The sequence below is a fragment of the Triticum urartu genome, chromosome 2A, assembly GCF_056163025.1.
Source record: "Triticum urartu cultivar PI428250 chromosome 2A, HENAU_Tu73, whole genome shotgun sequence".
In the NCBI taxonomy this organism is placed as follows: Eukaryota; Viridiplantae; Streptophyta; class Magnoliopsida; order Poales; family Poaceae; genus Triticum; species Triticum urartu.
Window position 1 is genome coordinate 329,523,755 of NC_141874.1, and position 6,334 is coordinate 329,530,088.

Here is a 6,334-nt window from a genome sequence, read left to right on the forward strand (position 1 = left end):
ACATGTCGGGTTTCCTCCTGGCTATAAATAGCCCACCCCTACACCATAAATTGGTGACTGCTCAGAGTTATTGCACGGATTTTGTCATTTGAGAGCAACCCACCTCCGAAGCCTTTGAGAGAGAGATCCCTGCGAGTACAAAACCCAAAACACCCAGAGCTAAAGAGTGTTAGGCATCACTCAAGTCTTTCTGTCCGCGTGACCTAAAGACTTGTTACAATTGAGGATTGTCTAACCTCCAGCCGGTTAGGCATCACGTTCTGAGGATCCAAGATTCATTGTGGATGACCAGTGAATGGAGTATGTGAAGGTTTGGAAGTATACCTTGAGGACTTACCAAAGTGATTGGGCAAGGACTAGGTGTCCTTAGCTCAAGGGGAATAAGGTGAAGACACAGTCTTCTGAGTTAAATCTCAGCCTCCCAAACCAAACGTACAGTTTTCACAACAACTGGAACTGGTCTACCAAATCCTTGTCTTCACCAAGCTACTGGTTCTATCCCCTACCTCCTTTACATTTCAGTTTGTCTTCGTGAAGTCTTTGTTTTCTTGCGTGATCTGTTTGACTTCATCGTGCGAAGATTATTACCTGTTTGGTTTCATAGTGTCTTCCATTCCGATCCGTACTACCTAGCTGCTATTAGTGTTCGTGCTTTCACTATATTAATTGCTTGACTGTGGCTTGTCTATTGTAGTTCATCTTCCGTTGAATATCATATAGGTTCAATTGATTGTTTGTCTTCAAAGACATCGTGTTTTGAAGACTTTCGTCAAAATAGCCTATTCATCCCCCTCTCTAGTCGATAACTAGCACTTTCAAGACCGACCCCACCAAGTGCCTCCGTGAACTCCTCCTGACAACGGTCCAGCGGGTGGTTGGTGGCCACTGATACATCTCCAACATATCTATAATTTTTGATTTGTTCCATGCTATTATATTATCTGTTTTGGATGTTTTGTATGCATTAATATGTTATTTTATATGATTTTTGGGGCTAACCTATTAACCTAGAGACCGGTGCCAGTTTCTATTTTTTCCTTGTTTTCGAGTTATGCAGAATAGGAATACCAACCAGAGTCCAAACGGAATAAAACTTTCGCGATGATTTTTCTTGAACCAGAAGACACCCATGAGACTTGGAGTGCAAGTCAGAAGAGCCACGATGTGGCCACAAGGGTGGAGGGCGTGCCCAGGGGGGCAGGGCATGCCCCCCAACCTTGTTGGCCCCTCGGTGGCCTCCTGACCTAGATCTTCCTCCTATATATATATATTGATATACCCTGAAAACTTCCAGGGGAGCCACGAAATCACTTTTCCACCACCGCAACCTTCTGTACCCATGAGGGCTTCTACATCAACACCATTGCCTCTCCGATGAAGCATGAGTAGTTTGTCTCAAACCTATGGGTCCATAGCTAGTAGCTAGATGGCTTCTTCTCTCTCTCTTTGATTCTCAATACCATGTTCTCCTAGATGTTCTTAGTGATCTATTCGATGTAATACTCTTTTGCGGTGTGTTTGCTGAGACCCGATGAATTGTGGATTTATGATCAGCTTATCTATGAATATTATTTGAATCTCCTCTGAATTCTTATATGCATGATTTGATATCTTTGCAAGTCTCTTTGAACTATCGATTTGGTTTGGCCAACTAGATTGGTTTTTCTTGCAATTGGAGAAGTGCTTAGCCTTGGGTTCAATCCTGCGGTGCTCCATCCTAGTGACAGAAGGGGAACCGACATGTATTGTATTGCTTCCATCGAGGATAACAAGATGGGGTTTTCATCATATTGCTTGAGTAAATCCTGCTACATCATGTCATCTTACTTAATGCGTTACTCTGTTCTTATGAACTTAATACTCAAGATGCAGGCAGGTGTCCGTCGATGTGTGGTGTAATAGTAGTTGTTGGGGAACGTAGCATGCAATTTCAAAAAAATTCCTACGATCACGCAAGATCTATCTAGGAGATGCATAGCAACGAGAGGGGAAGAGTGTGTCCATGTACCCTCATAGACCGAAAGCGGAAGCGTTAGGTTAACGTGGTTGATGTAGTCGAACGTCTTCGCGATCCAACCAATCAAGTACCGAACGTACAACACCTCCGAGTTCAAGACACGTTGAGCTTGATGACGTCCCTCGAACTCTTGATCCAGCAGACATTCGAGGGAGAGTTCCGTCAGCACGACGGCATGGTGACGGTGATGGTGATGTGATCCACGCAGCGCTTCACCTAAGCACTACAACGCTATGTCCGGATGAGTAAACTGTGGAGGGGAGCACTGCACACGGCTAAGAGAACAATGGATGTTCTATGGGGTGCCCCTTGCCCCCGTATATTAAGGAAGGGAGGAGGAGGCCGGCCACCAAGGGGCGTGCCATGGGGGGAGGAGTCCTACTAGGACTCCACTCCTGGTAGGATTCGCCCCCCCCTTTCTCCTTCCTTACCAGAGGGGAAAAGGAAGGAGTGGGAGAGGCAGAGGGAAAGGGGGCGCCGCTCCCTCCCCTAGTCCAATTCGGACTGCCATGGGGAAGGGGGCGGCCACCCCTTTTGGCCCTCCTCTCTCTCCACTAAGGCCCATGTAGGCCCAATACTTCCTCGGGGGGTTCCGGTAACTCCTCAGTACTCCGGTAAAATACCCGAACCACTCGAAACCATCCCGTTGTCCGAATACTACCTTCCAATATATGAATCTTTACCTCTCTACCATTTCGAGACTCCTCGTCATGTCCGTGATCTCATCCTGGACTCCAAACAAACTTTGGTCACCAAAACACATAACTCATAATACAAATCGTCATCGAACGTTAAGCATGCGGACCCTACGGATTCGAGAACTAAGAAGACATGACCAAGACACATCTCCCGTCAATAACCAATAGCAGAACCTAGATGCTCATATTGGTGCCTACATATTCTATGAAGATCTTTATTGGTCAAACCGCTATAACAACATACGTTATTCCATTTGTCATCGGTATGTTACTTGCCCGAGATTCGATCGTCGGTATCATCTTACCTAGTTCAATCTCGTTTTCGGCAAGTCTCTTTACTTGTTTCGTAATGCATCATCCCACAACTAACTCATTAGTCACATTGCTTGCAAGGCTTATAGTGATGTGCAATACCGAGAGGGCCCAGAGATACCTCTCCGATACTCGGAGTGACAAATCCTAATCTTGATCTATGACAACCCAACAAACACCTTCGGAAACACCTGTAGAGCATCTTTATAATCACCCGTTATGTTGTGATGTTTGATAGCACACAAGGTGTTCCTCGAGTATTCGAGAGTTGCATAATCTCGCAGTCAGAGGAATATGTATAACTCATGAAGAAAGCAATAGCAATAGAACTTAACAATCATTATGCTAAGCTAACGGATGGGTCTTGTCCATCAAATCATTCTCTAAAGATGTGATCCCGTTCATCAAATGACAACACATGTCTATGGTCAGGAAACTTAACCATCTTTGGTTAATGAGCTAGTCAAGTAGAGGCATACTAGGGACACTCTGTTTTGTCTATGTATTCACACATGTACTATGTTACAGTTAATAAAATTCTAGCATGAATAATAAATATTTATCATGATAGAAGGAAATATAAATAACAACTTTATTATTTCATCTAGGGCATCTTTCCTTCAGTCTCCCACTTGCACTAGAGTCAATAATCTAGATTACATAGTAATGATTCTAACACCCATGGAGCCTTGGTGCTGATCATGTTTTGCTCGTGGAAGAGGCTTAGTCAACGAGTCTGCATTCAGATTCGTATGTATCTTGCAAATCTCTATGTCTCCCTCCTTGACTTGATTGCGGATAGAATTGAAGCGTCTCTTGATGTGTTTGGTTCTCTTGTGAAATCTGGATTCCTTTGCTAAGGCAATTGCTCCAGTATTGTCACAAAAGATTTTCATTGGACTCGATGTACTAGGTATTACACCTAAATCGGATATGAACTCCTTCATCCAGACTCCTTCATTTGCTGCTTCTGAAGCAGCTATGTACTCCGCTTCACACATAGATCCCGCCACGACGGTCTGCTTGGAACTGCACCAACTTACCGCTCCACCATTCAATATAAATATGTATCCGGTTTGTGACTTAGAGTCATCCGCATTAGTGTCAAAGCTTGCATCGATGTAACCATTTATGTCAAGCTCTTTGTCACCTCCATAAATGAGAAACATATCCTTAGTCCTTTTCAGGTATTTAAAGATGTTCTTGAGTGTTGTCCCGTGATCCACTCCTGGATTACTTTGGTACCTCTGTGCTAAACTTATAGCAAGGCACACATGAGGTCTGTTACATATCATTGCATACATGATAGAACCTATGGCCGAGGCATAGGAAATGACTTTCATTTTCTCTCTATCTTCTGCAGTGGTTGGGCATTGAGTCTGACTCAACTTCACCCCTTGTAACACATGCAAGAACCCTTTCTTTGACTTATCCATTTTCAACTTCTTCAAAACTTTATCAAGGCATGTGCTTTGTGGAAGTCCAATTAAGCGTCTTGATCTATCTCTATAGATCTTGATGCCGAATATATAAGCAGCTTCAGAGAGGTCTTTCATTGAAAAAATCTTATTCAAGTATCCTTTTATGCTATCCAGAAATTTTGTATTATTTCCAATCAACAATATGTCATCCACATATAATAGTAGAAATGCTACAGAGCTCCCACTCACTTTCTTGGAAATACAGGCTTCTCCAAAAATCTTTATAAAACCATATGCCTTGATCACACTATCAAAGTGTATATTCCAACTCCGAGAGGCTTGCACCAGTCCATAAATGGATTGCTGGAGCTTGCACACTTTGTTAGCACCTTTAGGTTCGACAAAACCTTTTGGTTGCATCATATACAACTCTTCTTTAAGCAATCCATTAAGGAATGCAGTTTTGACATCCATTTGCCAAATTTCATAATCATAAAATGCGGCAATTGCTAACATGATTCGGATAGACTTAAGCATCGCTACGGGTGAGAATGTCTCATCATAGTCAACTCCTTGAACTTGTCGAAAACCTTTCGCAACAAGTCTAGCTTTGTAGACAGTAACATTACCGCAGCGTCAGTCTTCTTATTGAAGATCCATTTATTATCTATGTCTTGCCGATCATCGGGCAAGTCAACCAAAGTCCACACTTTGTTCTCATACATGGATCCCATCTCAGATTTCATGGACACAAGCCATTTTGTGGAATCTGGGCACATCACCACTTTGTCATAGTTCGTAGGTTCGTCGTGGTCTAGTAACATGACTTCCAGAACAGGACTACTGTACCACTCTGGTGCGGAACGTACTCTGGTTGACCTACAAGGTTCAGTAGTAACTTGATCTGAAGTTTCATGACCATCATCATTAACTTCCTCACTAATTGGTGTAGGCATCACTCGAACTGATTTTGGTGATGAACCACTTTCCAATTCGGGAGAAGGTACAACTACCTCATCAAGTTCTACTTTCCTCGCACTCACTTCTTTCGAGAGAAACTCCTTCTCTAGAAAGGATCCATTCTTAGCAACGAATATCTTGCCTTCGGACATGTGATAGAAGGTGTACCCAATAGTTTCCTTTGGGTATCCTATGAAGACGCATTTCTCCGGGTTCGAGCTTATCAGGTTGAAGCTTTTTCACATAAGCATAGCAGCCCCAAACTTTACGAAATGACAACTTAGGTTTCTTGCTAAACCACAATACATATGGTGTCATCTCAACGGATTTAGATGGTGCCCTATTTAACGTGAATGCAGCCGTCTCTAAAGCATAACCTCAAAATGATAGTGGTAAATCGGTAAGAGACATCATAGATCGCACCATATATCTAATAAAGTACGGTCACGATGTTCGGACACACCATTACACTGTGTGTTCCAGGTGGCGTGAGTTGTGGAACTATTCCACATTGTTTCAAATGAAGACCAAACTTGTAACTCAAATATTCACCTCCACGATCAGATCGTAGAAACTTTATTTTCTTGTTATGATGATTTTCCACTTCACTCTGAAATTCTTTGAACTTTTCAAATGTTTCAGACTTATGTTTCAATAAGTAGATATACCCACGTATGCTAAAATCACCTGTGAAGGTCAGAAAATAACGATACACGCCGTGAGCCTCAACACTCATCGGACCGCATACATCAGTATTCACTGTTTCCAATAAGTATGTGGCTCGCTCCATTGTTCCAAAGAACGGAGTCTTAGTCATCTTGCCCATGAGGCATGGTTCGCAAGCATCAGGTGATTACAAAAGCCAATCAACATGGAGTTTCTTCATGCACTTTACACCAATATGACCTAAACGGCAGTGCCACAAA